The sequence below is a fragment of the Erinaceus europaeus genome, chromosome 3, assembly GCF_950295315.1.
Source record: "Erinaceus europaeus chromosome 3, mEriEur2.1, whole genome shotgun sequence".
In the NCBI taxonomy this organism is placed as follows: Eukaryota; Metazoa; Chordata; class Mammalia; order Eulipotyphla; family Erinaceidae; genus Erinaceus; species Erinaceus europaeus.
The window spans coordinates 153,457,807-153,481,447 of record NC_080164.1 but is presented as its reverse complement, the minus strand read 5'-3'; the positions used below and the strand labels follow the sequence as shown (position 1 = coordinate 153,481,447).

Here is a 23,641-nt window from a genome sequence, read left to right as displayed (position 1 = left end):
CTTCACCTCTTGTGAAGTGTCCCCGCTGCAGGTGTGGAGCAGGGGCACAAGCCTGGTTTCTTGCACCGGTCCTTGCGCACAGTAAGTACTTGGTGTGCTTCACTAGGTGTGTCACCGCTCAGCCCCAGAAAAAAATTAATTTCTATAATTCACCAAAATAGTACAATGACAAATGCAAAGAACAACTTGCTAATGGAAACTAGACTCATGTTGATATGTATGTTTTGTAATAAATTACTGGCTTGGATATTCTCTGTGCCAATAGACTTTTTTTATTTGTGAATGAAGCTGAAGACTGATTCTTATTTGAGCCGATAGTAATCAATTGGGAAATTTCAGAAGCTCTGAACAGCTATGTCATGAACACAGATCTTGTTCAGACTATATAATCAAAGTAAATGTTTTATTCATTACAGGTTACCATGGGACTGAAAACTGGTACATATTCTTATCAGTAATTACACTGATATAAATAACAATTGACTATATGTCACTCAAGAATGCTATCTTTGGAACTACTTTTAAAGATAACTTAAAACTTAATAGTTTATTTAACATAAAGAATTTAAAGATTAGCAAAAAGTTATATTCCAAAGTCTAGTAAATATTTAACATACACATTCTTATAGTAGAGTCATCCCCAAATATGTGGTTTGTGCTAATGAAAGCCTGTTCCCCACATTGTTCACTCTTAAGTTCAGTCACTTAGCGGGAGTAAGTTGATTTGATTTTGTTTCACTTGCAAACAAGTTATTACATGTAGGTTGGGGCCTTCACAAATGTAATGTTACCATAGCTCCAACTTCAGGGGGCTCAACCCATTCAAAACTGCTAATTTGGGGGGCAGGTGGTAGTGTTCTTGTAGTTGAGCACACATGTCACAGTGCACAAGGACCTGGTTTCAAGCCCCTGGTCCCCACCTGCAGGGGGAAAGCTTCACAAGTGGTGAAGCAGTGCTGCAGGTGTCTCTCTGTCTCTCTCCTTCTCTATCTCTGCCCTTCCTCTCAATTTCTGGCTGTCTCTATCCAAGTAAATAGAGATAATAAAAACAAATAAAATGCTAACTTCAATCAACACAAGACACTAACTTAAAGTGTAGAAAGCTGGCTTTGCTAGCCATACTGTAAGACAAATAGGACTAGATCTTGCTAGAACATTGCTGTACTCTCATAGGGTCATTCTGCTTATATGCACAAAGCTCATCAAAAAGAATGGGCTTGGGGAGTCGGGCTGTAGCGCAGCGGGTTAAGCGCAGGTGGCGCAAAGCGCAAGGACAGGCATAAGGATCCTGGTTCGAACCCCGGCTCCCCACCTGCAGGGGAGTCGCTTCACAGGTGGTGAAGCAGGTCTGCAGGTGTCTATCTTTCTCTCCCCCTCTATCTTCCCCTCCTCTCTCCGTTTCTCTCTGTCCTATCCAACAACGACGACAACAACAATAATAACTACAACAATAAAACAACAAGGGCAACAAAAGGGAATAAATAAATAAAATAAAATATTAAAAAATTATTAAAAAAAAAAAAGAATGGGCTTAAGGAGTAACTAGGTTAAAAATATTCATAAGACACACATCTGGGGCTTAGGGTATAGAAGTGAAAGCTTACCTACATTTTTTTAATGAAAAAAAATTTTTTTAAAAACCCAGGTTGCTTTATGGATGGATTTTTATAAAGTGACATTATCAACAAAGGGTTTATGGTAACAAACATGTCGTACCCTACCAAGCTGGTCTACCCAGGCTAAAATGAGAAGATTACAAAGAAAGAATAGAAAACAGGATAAATAGTCTAAGAGAGTGGAGCCCTACAGACCAGAAGGCATGACTTGACGTACAAACAAAATTGCAGAAAATATTTTCTAAAACTAATACAGCTATTTGAATGCTCAGTTAAGCCCAGTAGCAGAAGTCAGCTTTTAGCTAAATAGCAGAAAAGGAAAATGTCACTGAATATAACCAGGAACAATTTTTTTCCATTAAAGAAGTGATTCCCCAAACAAAATTAATTTTATAAGAAAACAGTCAGCTAGAATCCATATATCACAATAAACTGTTGTTTTTTTTAAAAAATGGCTTTTCATTTGTATGCATTCACAATTTTTAAAATTTATTTTAAAAAGGAGACATTAACAAAGCCATAGGATAAGAGGGGCACAATTTTTTATAGTTGAAGCTAAATAAGAGATATAAATCGGCAGCCTTGCCATTCATTGCACAAGCCTCCAAACTAAAAGTTAAATTAAAAAATAAAGTTATTTGCTGGTTTCAAGCTTCTAATATCATTATGTAAATACCTGTTTAAGAACCACAATCATATAAAAACAGCACAGGTGAGTAAAAATATATAGCTGATATGTTAGTTGTTAGGTAAAAAAAGTCAAATTTTCATGAAATGTATATAAATATACTATGTTCCCAAAATCAAAGATAGTTTAATTCATATACTTTTTTGATGTAGTAAAATGATCATTTTATGACCCTTAACTTTCTTCTGTATAAAAGACCCAATAAATATAATCATTAATAAAAACTCTTGAAATAACAGTAAATAATTCAGTCAGCGGTTACTATTAATGATTAGGACAGAAAAAGTGAAATAAGTTAAATAATGGGCTTGTTACCACCATTATGAAAAATAAATATTACTTATTTAAAGCAAAAAAGTAAAGGGACTAGGAGATACCTCACCCAGTAGAGCAAATCCTCACCAGGCACAAGGAGGTGGGGTCAAGCTCCCAACACTGCATGGGAACACCACACAAGGCACCAGGAGAAGCTTCATGAATAGCTGCAGCTCTTCACATTCATTTCTCTCCCCCCCCCCCGCCCCCGCTAGTTTTCCTATCTGTTTTTCTACCTGACATTAAAACAAAAAATTTGTAACTTTACTAAAAAAAAAACTGGCAGGGAAATAAAGCAAGGGTGGGAGGGAGAGAGAGAGAGAGAAGGAAAGTTGAGAGAGATGGGGCGAGGGGGCAGAGGGATAGTTTACCAGATAGGGTGACCTACAAATGCCATATATGTGACCCAAGTTCAAACCCCAGCATCACATGGGAGGTGCATGGTATCACAGAAGTCCCTTGCTGTGGTGTCTCTCTTCATATATATATATATATATATATAGATATATATATAGATATAGATATAGATATAGATATATAGATAGATATACATATAGATGTGTGTATGTATATGTGCATGGCATCTAGGATACTCCATGCTGTGGCCTCTGCAGGCATACATATATGTGCATATATGTGTACATCTTCATATGAAATTTATATATGTGTGAAAAATAGCCCAGAGCTATGAAAAACAGGCAAATATAAATGGCTCCATATATATATATATATATGTATGTATGTATGTATATAAACATATATGTAATTTTTAAAGAATTAACTGTAAAAAATCAAGGCATAGTATTGGCATAAAGACGGGCATATAAATCAAATAGAACTGAACGTCCAGAAATAAACCCTTAAATATATGATCAACTGAGCTTCTGCAAAGGTGTCAAAATCAGTCACTGAGTAGGAGACAGTCTTTTTAGAAAATGGTGGTATAACAATTGGGAAACACACACACATTTAAATTAAACGTTTATTTGAAACTTGCACAAAATGTAACCTCTCCTCCCCCAAATTGAATCAAATAACTAAATGTAAGAACTAAAACAACAAAAGTTCAACAAGGAAACATAAGAGAAAAATCTTAGTGGAAGTTAGGTAGAGTATTTAGAAAAGTTAAAACTCCAGGTCCTCATGGGCAGGAGAGAATCTTCATGAGTTGTGGAGTAGTGCTTAAGATATCCCTCTTTCTCTCGCCCCCTCTCTCCCGTGCTCTCACTTACTATTTCTTTTTCTGTAAGTAAAAGAAAGGGAGGGGTCACCAAGAGTGATGGAACCATCACACAGGCACTGAGCCCCAGAGACAACCTCCCTCGGTGGCAAAAATAAATAAAAATCATGGCGCAAAGAGCAAGAACCTGTGTAAGGATCCCGGTTCGAGTCCCCAGCTTGGCTCCCCACCTGCAGGGGAGTCCCTTCACAGGCGGCGAAGCAGGTCTGCAGGTGTCTTTCTCTCCCCCTCTCTGTCTTCCCCTCCTTTCTCCATTTCTCTCTGTCCTATCTAACAACAAGGACATCAATAACAACAACAAAACTACAACAATGAAAATAAATAAAAAAATATCATATGGTATGAAAGAAAAAAAATGGTGAAATGCACTTCATAATGATTTGAACTTTAGAGCTTCAAAAGACACTACTACGGCAATGAAAAGTTAAACCACATTACTAGAGAGTGGAGAAATATGCAAATCATTTATCTTAATAAGAGATTTATACACAAATTATCCAATATAAAACTATATAAAGGATTTAAATAGATATTTATCCAAAGAAGATAAAGAAGTGGCTGAGAAGCTCACTGATTGAATTAAAAGAAGATTAAAAGAAGATCAATTAAAAGAAGATTAAAAGAAGATCAATTTCCCAATTATCATCTTTTGTCCTTTTTAAAAAGCTACATAGTAGAAATATTTTATTAGAAACTTGAAATCATGTTGCTTTGTACTCCTACCATCAGATTCAATTTTCAAATAACAACATCCAGACTAGAAAGAAATACAACTCCCTCTATTCAAAGTGATCACATGGTCTGGTATATAGGAAAATCCTAAGTCACAAGCACAAAAAATGATATTGTCAAGAAAACAAAGAGCAACCTGGTAGGTGTTGAAGTGGATATGGTCCTAGACTCTCAGGCATATGATTCAAAATTTCACCCCTAACATTACATTTATTAAATTCATAAATAAATAAAAAATTAAGAGAAATAAATAAAATTTTATTTATTCATAAATAAATAAAAATTTTAAGAGAAATAAGACACAAAATTTAGATAAAATAATTGCAAAAGATACATCATGATAAAGCCAGGTAAGCTAAAATGTACAAAGAGTTCTTTAAATGTAACAGTGAACAGGAAAAAAGGGTCTGACTTATAAATAAAAGGGCAAGAAGGCAGAAGTGATAGCAAAGTAGTTATGGCAAAAATATTCATGCCTAAGGCTCCCAAGTCCCAGGTTCAATTTCCTGTACCACCATAAGCCAGAGCTGAGTAGTGTTCTGGTAAACAAACAAACAAGATATTTGAAGAAGTATCTAACCAAAAAAGACATGCAGAAGATAAGTAAGCATCTGAAACATCATACACCATTAGGAAATTGCAGATAAAAGAACAATGATCTACCACATATTGGGATGTCTGAAATCTAAACCACTGACATCAACCGATGAAGAGAATGGGGAGTAACACGAACCCTCATGCACTGCTGATGGGAATGCAAAAATGGTACAGACAACTGGAAGGAAGGACAGTTTGCAGTTTCTTACAAAACTAAATAAATTCTTACCCTGAAATCATGCTTCTTGACAGCTATCCAATTTAACTGAGAAGTTATGTTCACAGGAAACCTTGCAAACAAGTACTTATAGCAGTTTTACTTACAACTGACAAAATGTGGAGGCAACTAAAATTCCTTTCAATAGGTTAATGAATAAACTGTGGTATCTGCATACAATTGAATGCTTTTTGCAGTTAAAAACCAATGATAGAGCCAGGAGTTCACACACTACCATATGCAAGGATCAGGGTTCAAGCCCCCAACTCCCCATCTGCAGGTAGGACTCTTCATGGTAGTGAAACAGGTCTGCAGATATCTCTCTTTCTTTCCACCTCTTTATCTCTCCCTCCCATTTTAACTTCTCTCTGACCCAACAAATGAAATAGAAAAAGTAAACTATCAAGGGACACGTGTTCACATGCACACCTGCATACATACACACAAATGCACACGCGCTCGCGGGCTCTCTCTCTCTCTCTCTCTCTCTCTCTCTCTCTCTCTCACACACACACACACACACACACACACACACAGAGGAAACTTAAATGCATATAGCAAACTGAAAGACAGCAATATGAAGAGGTTAAATATTGTGTTATTTCATGACTTTCTGAAAATGATTACACTATGGAAGCATATAAAAGCTGACAAGAATAGGGGCAGGTGGAGGGTTAGAATATAGGAGGTGTTTAGGAGAGTGAAACTATTCTGTGTGGTACTTTAATGGAAGCTACTTGTCAAAACTAATACATCACAAAGGACAACCATAATATAGGCTATGGACTTCAGTTCAAAATAATCTGTCAGTATTGATTCATCAGTTGTAACTACTGACAAATATGAAAACAAGATGGTAATAAAAATAAAACTCTGGAAGGAATCATGTTAAGTGAGATAAACAGAAAGAGAAGTATGAATATGGGATGATCCCACTAATAGAAGTTGAAAAAAAAGAATAGAAGGGTAAACAGAAAGCAGAACTTGGACTGGAGTTAGTGTATTGCAACAAAATAAAAGCCTTTGGGACGGAGTGTTCAGGTCCTAGAACACGATAGCAGAGGAGGACCTGTGTGTGGGGGGGTTTTGTTATGTGGAAAACTGAGTAATGTTACATATGTACAAACTACTATATTTTACTGTCAATTATAAACCATTAATCCTCCCCAATAAAGGAAAAAAAATTTAAATAGAACTCTGGGAGTAAATGGGGAATATACAGGGATTCTCTGTACTTTCTGCTCAATTTTTGGTAATATGAAACACTATCCTACCTCCAAAACAAAGTCTATTTTTTAAGTAAACAATATTATTTTTAAAAAACACCAAAACATTAGTAAGTCAAAAATTAGGGAAAGGGAATAAGTCTTTAAGAGTCATGTCATATTCAGAATTCTGCTTTGGTGAGAAAGCCAACAGAGGTTTTGGTGGGAAGAGCAGCTGTTCATCAGTAGTGCTGAAATAAAGCTGGACAGCTTTCTAATAACCTCTTATTTGGCTACTCCTGAAACAATTGTATTTATAGTAAACAGGCAGATTCTACAACTCAAGAGCTCTGAAATTATCATCTCTATCTGCAATTTAATTTAACTATAGGTTCCTGAGAGCCTCCCTTTCTTTCAGATTCAAAAAAGTAAGTAATTGAATTAGAAGTATTGTTGCTAATGTTACTGAAAACTAAATCCTTTCCTCCTTTATTAAATAGCAACACCCTCTGCTAGTCTCTCCACCACATAGCAAAATTCAGAATTCCATCTTCACCCTCAACAGAATTTAGTTCATACCTCGAGTAATACATTGTTCACATAGACTTAACCTTGTATCTGGGAGAGAAATATCAGTAAGGTACTAATAAACAGTAGTCATTTATAGGCTGATTTTAAATCTACTATTTTTAGATTCTGTTACTACACTCTATATTTTAATTTTTTTTTAAGTTTTTACATCTTTATTTATTAGACAAAGACAGCCAGAAATGGAGAGGGAAAGGAGTAAGAGAGAGAGAAAGAGAAAGACACCTGCAGCCCTGGTTCAACCACTTGCAAAGTTTTTTCCCTGCATGTGGGGACTGGGAGCTCGAATCCGGCTCCCTGAGCACGGTAACATGTGTGCTCAACCAGGTGTGTCACCACTCGGCCCGTACATTTTAAATCGTTTAATCATTTACCCCACTGTTTGTTCTGCTTCCCACCTGAACCTACCCCTGGAATCTGGAATTCTTGATGTTTTGTAAGCCTTGTTTATAAAAGGATTTAGGATCTGATTAAAGGGCTTTTGCTAGACCTTGCCTGAAGGCTGCTATAGTGGTTTGTGTTCATGGAAAGTCACTGCCAGGCTTTCAATAAGACTAAAAACTCCTACTTCTGAGTAATCTTTCAGGTATCTTGCATCTCTGGCCCCTATAACTCAACATTTTGCCACACCCTCTGAGACCCACCTACATGAGGGTCATCCCTTCGATGTTCAACTCTGTGACATGGAAGAGACCTCTCCAGATTCAAGTTAAGAAGAAGCAGCAATGTCCTTTTCATTCTGGTTAGGAACTATGGCATCTGAATCTAGTCCTTCACATTTATAGGCGGTCTTCCTAGGCTTCACTTAGAGGTTATTTTTCTTAATTTTCTTTTCTTTTCCTTTCATTCTTTTCTAGCAAACACATGGAACTGGCCACAACCTATAAACAACTGATGATTTCTGACCGGAGAGACACTCTGGTATAATCAGAGGGTTCTTGGTCCTCTACCCAGTTCCTGATAGCCCAAGGGTGTCAGGCAGACCCAAATTTAGAGTCTCTACCCAGTTCCTGATAGCCCAAGGGTGTCAGGCAGACCCAAATTTAGAGTCTCTTTAAAAAAATAAATAAGACTGGCAACCTTGTTGCCTAGTACTTGCCATTGAGGCAACCACCGGGACATCTTAAAAATCAGGGGACAGGCATGTGGTATGGAACAGGAGAATCTCCAACTGCCTTTATTTTGACATTGAGCAATTTCCTTGCAACTTTACAAACTTGCTATCTACTTTCTTGTCAGTCACAACCCACACAATCTAAAATGTGCTACAAATGTGGCAAATCAGGTCACTTGCCAAAAATGTATGCAAAAATAGAGTAGGGCAAGCAAGTCAAACAAAAATGCCAAATAATATTTCATTGGTCGAATCAGTGTAGATCTAAATTTGATGTTCAGTGTAAACCTCTGTGGAGAAATCTGAGAAGCCCCAACTCCTAGGTCCCAACAGGAAGGCAAACATAAATCACTGTTCCAGCCCAGGAGCCACAAGTGGTCACTTTAGTAATAGCTCCGGCTAGCCCTTTTCTAAGCTCTTGGTAACAAAAAACAAAAAACTTCAAAAAGCTTCTCTTTTAGAAGGGGAAATATTAAACTAAACAACAGCCAAAGCTATTTTTGCAACAAAAAATTACCTTATCTACAGCAGCCACACCTTTCCCTACATGGTACTATGTTACAAACTTCAGAAAAATGGCTACTGGCTTTTTAAAATGATGGTTGCCAGGCTTTTAAATTCCAACAGCTTTTAATAGATAAAATGTTACTACAAAAGAGTGTGTAATTTTAGCTAAAAACAGACAAATTCTTGGCTAATTTTTGCCAAATGTCCAATATCTAAAATTTCTTGTTTGAAATATTTGCTACATTAGGAGATTAAAACGTAATACAGTATTACTTGGTAGACCAAGATATCATAACTGGCTAAAAATTATATACATGTGGTTCAGCTAAGGCTTAAACCAATGTATGAGGAGAGATTTATATTACTCCCGAAGATGCTAGAGTCAGTAATCTCATCTATTCTGGACTTGTCCAAGGGATGACATAAGGGCTGATCACCCATACCGCCCCCTCCCCCGAGTCCCTGAAATTACCTTAAGTGACTGTCAGAAAACAGAGACAAATAAGGATGGCTGGACCAACCTGGGGAGATAGTCCAGAGTATGAAGCCAACAACACGCAGTACAACTCTAGATCCACTGCCAGGAGCAAGAACGGCCAAGGCAAGGTCTAAATCAGAGTAACTTAAATGTATCTGAGATTCCAACAACTATAATATCCCTACAGGTTTTTTTTTTTAAGCCTCTAGGGCTATCTCCACTGCTCCTGAAGGCTATTTTTCCCCCTTTTGTTGCCCTTGTTGTTTATCACTGTTGTTATCACTATTATTGTTATTGCTGTTATTGTTGTTGGACAGGACAGAAAGAAATTGAGAGAGGAAGAGAAGATAGACACCTGCAGACCTGCTTCACTGCCTGCAAGGGGGGGGGGGGGCTCAAACAGGCATCAATAACGCCAGTCCTTGCACTTGATGCCATGTGTGCTTAACCCACTGCGTTACCGCCCAGCCCCCTATCCCTACAGAGATGTGGTGATCATCTAATTTTTCAATTAATAACAAGGTATTTTACACTGAATGCTAAGGTTTAAAATACATGGTTAAAAGTCAGTGTCCTTTAACCTCATATGGTAAAGGTAAAACATGTGGCTTCAGGTTTTAAGATCTTATGCTAGGCTGACTTGGCCCTACCAGCATGACATTCACCTGTCCTCTCCCCTACACCCTGAGCTCCTGAGGACAGAGACAATGCCTCATTCATTTCACATAAGCCCACACCTCTAAAAGGCATTCCCAATCATGACTTTTTGGTTTTTGCATTGGATACACATGGCTTGATTTGTAATAATCCCAAAGTGAAAATAGCCCAGCAGCCACTAGTTAATGAACAAATAAACAAAATATGGCATATCCATACAACAGAATATTTTTAAACCACTATATCATGTTAATACATGCCAAAACATGAATGATCTTTGAAAACATTAATTCCAGGAGAGAAATACAGTCACAAAAAACGACATGCTATATACTTCTAACAACATTGAATGTCCTGAACAGGTAAATTTATAGCAACAGAAAGTATAATATATAATGATAATTGGTTGCTGAGAACTACGAGTGGAATGTGGGGCGTGGGAAGTGATATATGATTGCTAATAGGCACAGAGTCTCTTTTAAAGGGGCAAAAAAATACCCCCAAATTAAGATGTGGAGTGATGGTAGTATAAGTATGTATATAATAAAATGCATTGAACTATATATTTAAAATGGGTGAAGTGTTGATGTGTAAAGCATTTCTCAATGTTGTTTTTAAGGAGTTTTTGTAATCAAGGATCGTAGGCAACTTTTTTAAACTGATTTTTACTGAGGAAGTATTTTCTTTTTTCTTCCAGGGTTATCACACTACAAATTCACTGCTCCTGGAGGCCATGTTTTTCTATTATTATTATTATTATTGGATAGGGCAGAGAGAAATTGAGAGAGGAGGAGGAAACAGAGAAGGAGAGAGAAAGAGAGATACCTGCAGACCTACTTCACCACATGTGAAGTGAGCCCCCTGCAGTAGGGAACCAAGGGCTCAAATCAGAATCCTTGAGCAGGTCCTTGCTGTTAGAACTATGTGCGCTTAAACCCAGTGCCTGACCCCCCAGGAAGTACTGTTTTCTAAGACTGTTGTCACAGTTGCTCCAAATTCAGAATGTGTTTGAAGCCAGTGATAGGCACTTAATTCAAACTAGTGAGTTAATTTATCAAGACACTAAAATCATAGGTGCTGGCTTGATCCAGGAGCTGCTGGATCCAGGGCTTTAAGCTGAGTGCTTGTAGCCTGTGACTTGCATGGGGCATGTGTATAATATGATAGATGTAGGTGCGTGGAGTGTCTATCTCTTCCTCCATTTTCCTGTCTGGATTTCCTCTGTACTAACTTCATTCTAAGAAAGACTCCGTAAGTGTCAGCAAAGAGACTCAGTAGCAACTTCAACTTAATAAATCTGCAAAAGGAAAACAAACACATGTAAACGATAGTTTCGATGAAAACACTGAGGATCCTCTAGAAACTGATCCGTGGGACTCTGGCCAGCCTACCTTCTGTCATCAGCCTTAGGGCAGTGGGATCACTCCTCTATTAAAATGACTACCCAAGGAAAACTTGGGTGACTTACTAAAAGAAGGAGAAAAAGGGTGTTGGGTGGGTGGGTGGACAAAGTCAATGGGTAATCTCACTATTTCCCAAGTTCTCAAGAAAACTGATCCCTTGGGGGCCCGGAGGTGGTGCACCCGGTTAATCGCACATAGTACTAAGTGCAATGATACCCACAAAGACTGGGGTTCTAGCCACTCCACACCTGCAGGGGGATGCTTCATGAATGGCGAAGCAGGTCTCTTCTCTTCCACTCTCTATTTTACACCCTCTCAATTTCTCTCTGTCCTATCCAATAAAATGCGCGTTAAAAAAATGGCCACCAGGAGTAGTGGATTCATAGTGCTGGCACCAATTCCCAGTGATAACCCTAGAGGCAAAAACAACAAAAACGAAAAAAAAAAAAAAGACCTCTCTAGTATTATTAATTACTTAATTGTGTACAGTACAGAGTTTTCAGCTAGTATTATATAAGTGCCTATGCTTATACATGATACTTTCTCCAAACAAATTGGCTTTGGCCACATATGAGACTGTCCATGGTGTTTCATTCCCCGGATCCAGTGAGGCTATTTTGTGTGCATATTATTTTCAGCACTTTTCTTTTTTATTTTCATTTCATCATTATTTTTTTCCTCCAGGGTTATTGTTGGGGCTCAGTGTCTGCACCACAAATCCACTGCTCCTGGAGGCTATTTTTTCCCCTTTTATTGCCCTTTTTTTAAAAATCATTGTTGTAGTTATTATTATTGTTGTTATTAATGTCATTGTTGTCATTATTTTTTTTTTTTAAACCAGTACACTGTTCACTCAATTTATGGTGGTGCTGATGACTGAACCTGGGACCTTGGATTCTCAGGCATGAGTCTTTTTGTATAACTAGTATGCTGTCTCCCCCACCCTCAGCACATTTCTCTTCCTCCATCCTACATGAGTGTCTTAATGCCAAATGTACACAATGTGAAAAATGCACGTACTGCTAGCTAGCTTTGATTTGGGGGGAGTGGGGTGGGGGTGGTAGGTGGTGGGGGGGAGATATAAATAGGTAAAACCCTTCCAAAGGGGGCAAAGGCAGAAGTAACCCAAAGACAATAACAGGTCTCATGACCCAGCCTTCACACTGTGAAACCACAATAGAGGGCAGGGGCCAGAAAGTACTAGCCCAAGTTCATGTTTTCTCAAGGATACTGCTTTCTCTCCAAAATAAAGCCAAGACCATTGAGTGCATGCACAACCAATGCCTGTTAATTTCCCCATTTGTGTTTCCTCTGAGAGAACAGAGGGAAAAGGGAGAGCAAGAAAACAATGCACACCAAAAGAAGTTTGTCGGGATACAGCCAGCTTTTATGTGATAGATGAAATTCTTTGGAATTGTCTCAAAGAACACTTCGATGGACTGAAGAAAAATTTTCCCCACCTGATCCACTCCACTTTACCCAGTCTCTCTTACCTTATCCCAGTCTGATTTAGAAGCTGTGATCTGTATCCAGTTTCACAAGAGCTTTCTTTTATGGATTTTCCATCCAGCAAATGTTTCTGTTCCACGGCTGTGCAGACCCAACCACAGCATGCTTGGCTACAGACCACAACAGCTCACCACAGCAGCTCCAACCTGGAGGGGCAAAGGCCAGCTATCACAGAGGTTCAGATTCACTAACTTCCTCTCCCTCTCTCTCTCTCCCAGGAGTACGTTTCTCAGGACAACCCTAAACATCTTACAAATGTTGAAAACAAAATTAATGAACAGAGACAAAGAGCATATAAGGTGCCATACTGAGTGAGAGAGTGTGAACTACGATGAGGGAAAGCCGCACCATTTAATCATTACTGAAAAGTTCTGTTCAAATGATTATGCCCTGTTTGTGGAAATTTTAAAAGCCAGATGTTTTAATTAACCACAGAAAACAACAACTACAACTAGAATTTCATGAACACACTGATGTGCCCTGTGGAAAGCCACAGGAATGTTCTGGCAAGGCTCTGTCTGAATTCTTGGGACATGGAGGGCTGGAATCATTCCCCTTGGGAACTCGAACAGAAAATTAACTTGCTCAATATGTTGAAAAAAGTAAAATGAAACCCAGATTTAATCTCCATCAGATATAAAAAAACATTTCAGGACTTCAAAGGGCACCACCAAAAGACACAAAGGGGGAGAGTCATATAAAAATTCCAATCTGGTTCAGGTTTAAAAACATTATTGCAATGCAAAGTGAGTGTAACGGAAGACTTTATAGGCTGAATAATGCAAAGGAGGAAAACTAACCGCCTTTCATTCCTTAATAGAGAAAATTGATAAATGTGGCAATATTCAACAAATGAATCATAAATATTATCACACACATAGTAGATTGTGGCAAAAAGGACCTCCCAACTACCCCGACTTTGTGCCAACCCTGGCCCACACAGTTCCCAGACCTCAGCTTCTGGAATCAAGGTATCCAGAAAATGTTAGAGCAATTTATGCTGCCTGGTGCTGCAGCTGGAAATTCTGACATGGGAAACACCAATGAAGGAATCTCATAAAAATCAATTAGTGAACAATTAATAATTAATAACTTAAGAAGCCTTTTTCATCACAGTAATAGTAGACATTACTTTACATATCTTAAATAATGAAAGTCCAGTCCAAAGGGAACAGGACAAATGTTATTTTCAGACACTGGGTTCACAACTCAATTTCTGTATGTCAAAATAGACTAGATCACAAGTGTACTAAGCATAGTTACATTAAGTTCTTTTTTTTAAAAAAAAATTTGTTTACTGGATAGAGACAGAAATTGACCTCATGCTTTAGAGTTCAATGCTTTATCCACTGCACCACTGCCCACACCATTCAGAGACAGAAATTGGGAGGGTAAGAGGAGGTAAAGAAGTGAATAGAGGTGCACACAGCATGAAGCTCAAGGACCAGCGTAGGGATCCCAGTTTGAGCCCCCGGCTCCCCACCTGCAAGGGAGTTGCTTCACAAGCAGTGAAGCAGGTCTGCAGGTGTCTATCTTTCTCTCTCCCTCTCTGTCTTCCCCTCCTCTCTCCATTTCTCTCTGTCCTATTCAACAACTATGACATCAACAACACCAGCAATAACAACTACAACAATAAAACAAAGAAGTGAATAGTGCTGCAAAAGTGTAAGAAAGCTGCTACAGGACAGTGCTCAGATTTCTGTCTTGTTTAGCTCTCAAAGGTGAACATACAGTGAGATGTTCTAAAGAGTAACTATCTTTTTCACAAAATTCTGATAAAGAGGGAGAAAGAGACACTTGCAGCACTGTTTCACTGGTCATGAAGCCTGCTCCCTATAGGTGGGGGCTGAGGACTTGAACCCAGGTCCTTGCACATGGTGACATGTGGGCTCATCCAGGTGTGCTACCAACCAGCCCCAAGATTACACTGATTTCTACCACATTTGAAACCACAGTCCCAAAGAAAGCAAGCTAGGGCCGGTGAAATAGCTCACGTGCATACTGTGCTTCTTTACCATGTGTACAACCCAGGTTTGAGCCCGGCCTCCGCTGGACTGAAGGAAGCTTCGGTGCTGTGGTATCTTTCGCCCTCTCCCTGGCTCCCTGACTCTTATCGCAATAAAAAAATAAATAAATAAATAAAAGGAGCCAGAGGGGCTAGGTAGTGGCACACCTGGTTAAGCACACACAAGGACCAAGGTTTGTGCCCCTGCTCCCCACCTGTAGAAAGGATACTTCATCAGCAGTAAAGCAGGTCTGCAGGTATCTCTCTCTTTCTCTTTCTCTCTCTCTCTTTGTCTTTCCTTCCCCTCTCTTAACTCCTTTCCCTTTCAATTCTCTCTATCCTATCAAATAAAGAGAAAAAAAATTTTTTTAAAAATAAAAACAACCAGAAAGCTATCAAGGTATATGTACATGGCACAATTCTAATTTTTTTTCTACAGACTAAGTGTATATAATCTAAAAACAGTAACTATTCAGGACTGTGGAATTAGAAGGCATTTTCATTTCCTTCTTGTTTCCCAAGTTTCTATAATTAATACATACTTCTTAGAAAATTAGAGTATTTTAAATAAGGCTTTTTTTAAAGTAGTATGAGAATAAAAATGAGTGTTGGTACTATATTAACCTGATCTGAGGTTCCTACTATCTAAACAATAAGTGCTAATAAATTAATGTCTTATTTTTTTAGAGATATAGGCAGAGAGAAAGAATGAGAGAGACCATAGTGCTAAAGCTATTTCCAATGCAGTGGAGGCCAGACTTGAGCCAGAGTCACAAACATGGCAAAGCAGTGCATTACCCAAGTACATTACACTGGCCCAATTAAGAAGTCTTCATCTGAACTAATTCTTAATTCACAAGTTCAAAAGTCAAGTGTTCAAGCACAGCATTTTACACAACAGCTTCTCATTTCTGAGAGACCAGAGATCCCAGGTTCAATTTCCAGCAATCAGAAGCCAGAGCTGAGTAGTTCTCTGGTCAAAAGAATAATCATATATATCAAGTGTCAGAACTAAACAATAGTACTTTCCTAGAAAAATTAACTTCTTGTTATCCTGCAAAATTGCCACAGAGAAACAAGATCGTGTTAATTTCTCTCTCTCTCAACTACTGCACCTAAACTTTCATAATGTATGTTTAATTAAGTACAGCGCCTCCTGGTGTTGCTCACAAAGATGCAGATGCAAGCTCCTTAAGAAAAATAACCGGGGGTCGGGCAGTGGCGTAGTGGGTTAAGCACACGTGGCGCAAAGCGCAAGGACTGGCATAAGGATTTCGGTTCGAACCCCCAGCTCCCCACATGCAGGGGAGTCGCTTCACAGGAGGTGAAGCAGGTCTGCAGGTGTCTATCTTCCTCTTCCCCTCTCTGTCTTCCCCTCCTCTCTCCATTTCTCTCTGTCCTATCCAACAATGAACAACATCAACAATTGTAATAATAATAACCACAACGAGGCTACAACAACAAGGGCAACAAAAGGGGGGAAAATGGCCTCCAGGAGCGGTGGATTCATGGTGCAGGCACCGAGCCCAACAATAACCCTGGAGGAAAAAAAAAAAAAGAAAGAAATACAACCAGGGGTTGGGCAGTAGCACAGCGGGTTATGTGCATATGGAGCAAAGCACAAGGACCAGCATAAGGATCCCGGTTCAAGCCCCTGGCTCCCCACCTACAGGGGGGGGTCGCTTCACAGGTGGTGAAGCAGGTCTGCAGGTGCCTGTCTTTCTCTCCCCCTCTGTCTTCCCCTCCTCTCTCCATTTCTCTCTGTCCTATCCAACAACAACAACAGCAGTGACAACAACAATAGTAATGACAACAACAAAGGTAACAAGAAGGGCAACAAAATGGGAAAAATGGCCTCCAGGAACAGTGGATTCATGGAACAGGCACTGAGCCCCAGCAATAACCCTGGAGGCAAAATGAAAGAAAGAAATACAACCATGGGGCCAGGTGGTGGCACACCTAGTTGAGTGCACATGCTATAATGTGTAAGAACCCAATTTGAAGCCCCTGGTCCTCACCTGCAGGGGTGAAGCTTTGTAGGCAGTGAAACAGTACTCATAGTGTCTCTTTCTTTCCCTTGCTATCTCCCCCTTCCCTCTCAATCTCTCTGTCTCTAGACAATAAATAAATAAATTTTTAAAATGAGAAAACACAACTATATGCCATTTCTGATACTCTCAGTATCTCAAAAAGAGAAAAGAAAAAGAAAACACCACATTGATGGCCTTTTCACATGGAGGAACTGGCTAATCCATCACAATAAACAGCCCAACCTCCTCAGTATACGAATGAGGACACTGATGCCCACAGGCCAAACAACTGGCAGGGCAGGAAGGAGTTGGGATTACAAGCCTCCACACTGACCAAGAGCCCTTCTACCAGGACAGCAACCCAGGATGCATTCTTTGAAACACACACACACACACACACACACACACACACACACACACACACACACACACACACACACACACACACTTTCTATCAGCACAGCCGGAAGCACAAGGCAGAAATCTGCCCCTCCAAGAATGTAATGCATGCAGGAGAAAAAGCAAAGACTCAACCACAGAAGGAAAAAGTCGATGCTCTGCCCGGGATACATTCAGTGGGCAAAACAATGGCTGCAGTGTGCTCAGGCAGCAGGTGTCCTAAACAGAAATGTCTATCACAAGGAGAAAGCTTTCTGGCCCCAGGACTTGCCCTGTTGATAACAGCACATTCCCACTCCCCAAAGCAGGACAAAAGGTTTAGGCTAAGATAAAGCCATACTTAAAGCCACGTGTAAGTGACAGTAAAGAATATGTGCACACCCTAACGCTGGAAAAAAATATTTATAACATCAGTCCTGACCACTTCTTTCTAAAACACTTAACTCTTAGGAAAGAGACTACAGTAGTTTCAAAAAGCTAAAAAAACAAAAGATTCGCTAGGAGCTAAACTAAAATAAAACAGCCCCAATGCTTCCTATATTTTGCCTCATGCCACCTCAGATTGTGAGAACTTGTCCTCTCAACTGGTTGTTTGAAACCTCGCTCACCAACACTCCTTTCTCAGCAGCTACCTATATTGTGAGCACCACAGCCAGTCAAAAACCTAAGGCTTCTTACCCAGACATGGGGAGCCTGAAAAGCTCAGAGAGAGAAGTGGACAGATGGCAATGGCAAACTCAGAAAGGCTCCCTTCAAGTTCTTTATTAAGTGTCCCTCTTTCTTAAGCCGCCCTCTCCCCATTGTGCAGCAGGACAACAAAGGCAGGAGCTGCCAGGCTGCTAATAAAAACACCCAAGGAGAGATGGTGAGCTCTCCTTTTATAAGAGCCAGAACAAACACAATGGCCCTGCCTAGCCTCATGCCTCATCCCAGAAATCAGACGCCCATAGGAAAAAGAAGACACATTTGTTCCCTTCCCAAAACTGCTCTAGTCCCCCATCACATTTCCACAACTGGACCTGGGAGGATTCCCAGTATCAGCAGTTTGCTGCTTCCTTCCTATGCCTCAGATCTAACACTCAAGATTAATGCCAGGGCAAAAGGGGTGAGAGTCTTACTGCTGTTTCACAAAGAAATAAAAAGCTTTGTAGTGAGGATTGTTCAAGTAACTCTTTAAAGTCATATATGAGGTAATGATACTGGGCTGAGAAGACAGCATAATAGTTAAACAAAGACTTTCGTGCTAGAGACTCCAAAGTTCCAGGTTCAGTTCCCAGCTGACCAGTGTTGAGACAGAGAGAGAGAGAGAGAGAGAGAGAGAGAGAGAGGTGGGGGGAGTAATGGTGCTAAAATGAAAGTTAGCAGTCTGGAAGAATAACCTCCAACCTATTCATCAAATTGGATTATAATGCTGCTGAAAATGATTAACTTATTTTTCTCAATAGGAGACTAATCAGAAATTAGAGTTTGGTCAGATTCTAAGTTTTGATATTGATAACTATACACCTTAAAATATCTAGGAGAGGAGGCCAGGCGGTAGCGCAGCGGGTTAAGCGCAGGTGGTGCAAAGCACAAGGACCGGCATAAGGATCCCAGTTTAAAACCCCGGCTCCCCACCTGCAGGGGAGTCGCTTCACATGTGGCAAAGCAGGTCTGCAGGTGTCTTTCTTTCTCTCCCTCTCTCTGTCTTCCCCTCTTCTCTCCATTTCTCTCTGTCCTATCCAACAACAATGACAACAATAATAGTAACAACACGGGATAAACAACAAAAGGGGAAAAAATGGCCTCCAGGAGCAGTGGATTCATAGTGTAGGCACTGAGCCCCAGCAATAACACTGGAGGCAAAAAAAAAAAAAAAGAAAATCTGGGTGAGAAGAACATAAATCATTTGAAATAATGAAAGCTAGGGTGTTTTGTTTTAAAGGAATCTATCATTGATAACATCATGGGCAACCATAAAGAAGCTATTATGAATAACCTCACTACCACCCAACAAAGTTTGAAATTAGTGATGGAGACATTTAGTCAATTTGGGAAAGGTTTCACATAGGAATTTATCACACTCTCATCACCTCAAGTAAAGAAGTTTTCAACTGGGGCAACAGAGGCAGTATGCTTCTTGTTTTCAAAGCTCCTCTGGAAAGAACAAAGAATGAAGAAATTAGCACATTTAGCAGTTCTGACTATTGCTCTGTGATTTAAGACCTGAGTCTTCATAGGATAACAGGGCTTCTCTTTAACCTTCTGGCCATCATTTGTAAAAGTGGGATAATACTAGCAGGAGCTTCATGGGACTGTCCACCAATGACACTAAAGGTGAAAGGATCAGAGAAAATTTCAAAGCATTCTGTCTTCACTGAAATAAACAGGTACTGAGATATGGCGCTGTGGGCATCATGATGAGCCAGAGTCCCTTTCAGTAAGAACGAAGGGGAAGGGACACAGTGTGATTTGTGAGAAGCACAGGCACTACAAGGACATGTAGGCAGCCTCCTATCTGAACACCAAATACCAGGTACCTTTGCAAGTCCTGCAGGAAATAATACACACAGTTTTGAGTTTGGTCTGTCTAATTATCAGCTAGTTCATTTAGCATGTTTCCAGGTAATGGGAATTGAGCACTGAGCCAAAGTTCTGCCCAGTTAATGGAAGTGGCATTATTCATTTGTTATGTATCTTAGTGAAATACAGATCATATAAAGCAGCAAAAATATTTCAGCTGCAAAACAATAATTTTTTTTTTTTAAACTGAGATGCAAACACACAAAAGCGCCAAGGAATATTCTAATTGATCCCAATACAATAAACAGTTTCTTATATAAAATCTCCAGGCCATATTTTACAATATACCAAACAACTGCAAAGATATATGAAAGGCACACTTGGGTTTGAGGGATTACAACTTGTGTGCTTTGGCACTAAGTAGAACACTCCCCCTACATCTCTTCCCTTTCACACACACACCCCACCCCCAGGCAAAGAATGCATGCTGGAATCCATCCAATAACAACCTCAGTTCCAACAGAGGGTGGGGGGCCTATCACTTATTTTAGAAGCATTTCCTGCAGTCAATTTTTTAAGGGTAAAAATGTTGAGTTATTTTTTAGAAACTAAATTGAAACTCAATTTTAACATGCCAAATGTCTGCCTTAGCAAAGTTTATTTGAAAAATCGGTTTCATTTTTTTAAAAGTGGGAGGGGGTATGTGCCTGAGAAGTAGGACACAGTCATTGCAATTATCCAAAATTCACTATAGGATAAAGGGTGGGGGAAGAATTTGTAAAGCAGGGAGAAAACAAAAGGAAGGGATGGGATTTCTAGGATCATAATAAGAAAACTCATTCACTCAGCAGTGTGCAAATACTAGATAGCAAGGAAAAAAGTAAATATTCAGAACAAACTGACCAGTATATACAAAACTCCAGAAGAAGGGTACTAAGTGTGCACTTCTTATCAACAAAAAATCAAAACATATATATATATATATATATATATATATATATATATATATATATATATCCAAAGGCATGGCCTAGCAGGTGGTGCATCAGGAAGCATGCTGAACTTGAATGAATCCCAAATTCAATTCATGGCGTCAGATATGTATAGAGACCCTCTGGGTCTCTATATCTAACTTGTGAAATGAATAAAATAAATCTTAAAACATATTTTTTTAAATCTAAAGTAGGGCACTCTGACATATATTATACCTGGTATAATACCTGGAAATGTTCTTTAACCTGAGAGCTACTTAGCTCTGGCTTATGGTGGCTATGGAGATCAAACCTGAGACCTCAGAGCCTCAAGCAAGAAAGCTGTTTTGCATGACCTTTATGCTCTCTCTTCATTCCCTGAAATGTTTGCTTTTTCAAGCAACTATGCCCAAATGATGCCTGATGCACAGCCATGGCTGGCAACCACTCATTTACTCTATTTCCTTATAGGGAAAAGTGCTGGAATGTTTTGTCATAACAATTGGAAGCTGTTTTTACTAAATGTTGTACACTAATCTAACCTGAAGTAGGAACCCGGTTTGTGTCTATCTTTAAAAGAGAAAAATTTGGAGTGTGGAAATGTCAAATAACTTGAGTGATTTCCCACAGCTTTTAAATCAAGGAACTGGGATTTTACCCAAAGCTTTTCTAACCCATATTTTCTTCACACTCTTCTTCTTCTTCTTCTAGCGTTTGCCCTTCTTCCGTAGCCAGTCAACAGCGTCAGGTTGAGCCTGATGTAAAGTTTCGAGACCTCCTGATCTGGCAAACCAAGCCAAGTCCCTTTTCCACAATCCATGTCCAAAGCATATCAAACAATTACTTCATTTAATAACAGAGTCATTAGGTTTACAATACGGAGTCATTCGAGCTTATAATACAGAACTTAAATTCCAAAATTCAGTGATAAATTCTATAATTTAAGAGGACATTGTGAAAATTAAATATATATATATATTGAGGAACCTAAAAGAATGGGAAGGTATTTGATCAGGTCTGCTGAGATATTTAATTATCCTCTACCTCAATGTAAGTTCACATACCTTAAGGAGAAGAGAGAGAGAGAGAGAGTGTGTGTGTGTGTGTGTGTGTGTGTGTGTGTGTGTGTGTGTGTGTAAGAAAGAGAGAGAGAGAGAGAGATCTTATGGAACATCTTTTTCTTTATCAATACTATTTTTTAGCTACAAAGAAGCACAAGACACAATGATATCTAGGTTATTAAGAAACATAGCTAAAAGCTTCCAACCTTGTCACTCATGCTTTTGTGTTATACCCGTTTAGATTTCCTCTCCCTATCACTATAACATGCCAACTACTTGGTCTTTGTAGCCAAACTCAAATACAACTTCCATAAAACCTCAGATGCCCTGACAAAATAATTACTGATGCCTTCGTGATTTTCACTGTTTCTTCTATCACGCTATTGATGATTTCAGAAACATATGTGCCTTAACTTTACAGTCTTTGCAACACCTTATTTATTTCCTGATTCTTTCCCACCTCCTTGAAGTTCTATCTCAGGCTAGGATCTAAAAATAATAATAAGGTAAAATATAATAAAATATGTTAAGTACATATTTTACTATATGTAAGGACCCAGGCTTGAGCCCTAGTCCCCACCTGTAGGAAGGGTGTTTTATGAGTAGTGAGGCAGTGCTGGTGAGGCTCTTCTCTCTCCCTCTCTATCTCTCCCACCACTCTCATTTTTTCTCTGTCCTATCAAAAAAAAAAAAAAAAGGGGAAGGAGGAGGAGGAGATAAAGAAGAGAAGAAAAGGGGGGAGGGGTTAAAGTGGTCCAGTAGGTAGTGCTTCTTGGCTTTGGGTAGAAGCAAAGACAAGTCATTTTTGGAGGGAGATTTGACCATGTTAGATCTTAGGAGTTTCCTTATTAAATCAACCCATGGTTTAGAATCAAAGCTCTTCAACCCTATAAGAAAACAAGGCAAGAGGAGTGAGTCACAGAGACAGATAAAAAAGAACAGATTCAGGGGCCAGGTAGTGGCACACCTGTTTGAGCACACATGTTACAATGTGGTAGTGGCACACCTGTTTGAGCACACATGTTACAATGTGCAAGGGCCTGGGTTCAAGCCCCTAGCCCCCACCTGCAAGAGGAAAGCTTCATAATTCATTAAGCAGGACTGTGGGTGTCTCTCCTTCTCCCTCTCCCCCTCTATCTCTCTTTTCCCTCTCAATTCCTGTCTCTACTTAAAATATAAATAAATAAAACAGATCCAGAACACCGCAGATTTTTACTATTAAACTGATACGTAAAATACAAAATAACTATATTTGAAATGTTTTTCCAAAGAGGTAAGTAATCATAATAGGTGCAAAAAGTATAAAAGATAAAATTTGTACTGGTATATTATTTAATAAATCCTGGGAATATAATGTCTCTCTAAATATCTCTTTTTCTATTCCTCTTTCTCTCTCTCTCTCTCTCTCTCTCTCCCTCTCTCTCAAAGTCAGCCTGGAACAGTGAAGTCAGATGACAAAGAAAAAAAAACAGAATTGAGTTATAATTAAAACTAAAATCATGAAGTTCTGCCAAATGTGAAGGAAGATTTGAACAGATGCCAGTTGAAGGGCAGCAGTTTCACATGGATCTCAAAAGAGCAAGAACTGTAACTGTCAGAATCATAATCACATTTTCAAGAGGGGATTTTAATTTTGGTCAAACAAAATGATCTCTCATAGCAAACTGATGTTAATTTTGATTTATATTGATTGCAGCTTTGCCTGAACTGACTATAAATTTGCCACTGTTTTATAGTTATATAAATGTTGGAAGCATAATGAATTTATTATAACTTGTTTTATGCCCAGGCAATATTTAAGCTACTT

General features: G+C 39.1%; 1 protein-coding gene across 11 annotated transcripts in view; it reads right to left on the bottom strand.

Annotated features, from left to right (window-relative positions):
• APBB2 (amyloid beta precursor protein binding family B member 2) overlaps positions 1 to 23,641 on the bottom strand; it is a 420,468-nt gene that overhangs the window by 330,335 nt on the left and 66,492 nt on the right. For 8 of the 11 annotated variants that reach the window (XM_060188179.1, XM_060188181.1, XM_060188171.1 and 5 more), the window contains one exon: positions 12,851 to 13,012. The exons of the other annotated variants lie outside the window; for them this stretch is intronic. The gene's annotated coding sequence lies outside the window, so the exon portion shown is untranslated. The remainder of the gene's footprint in view (positions 1 to 12,850; positions 13,013 to 23,641) is intronic. 11 annotated transcript variants of the gene reach the window in all.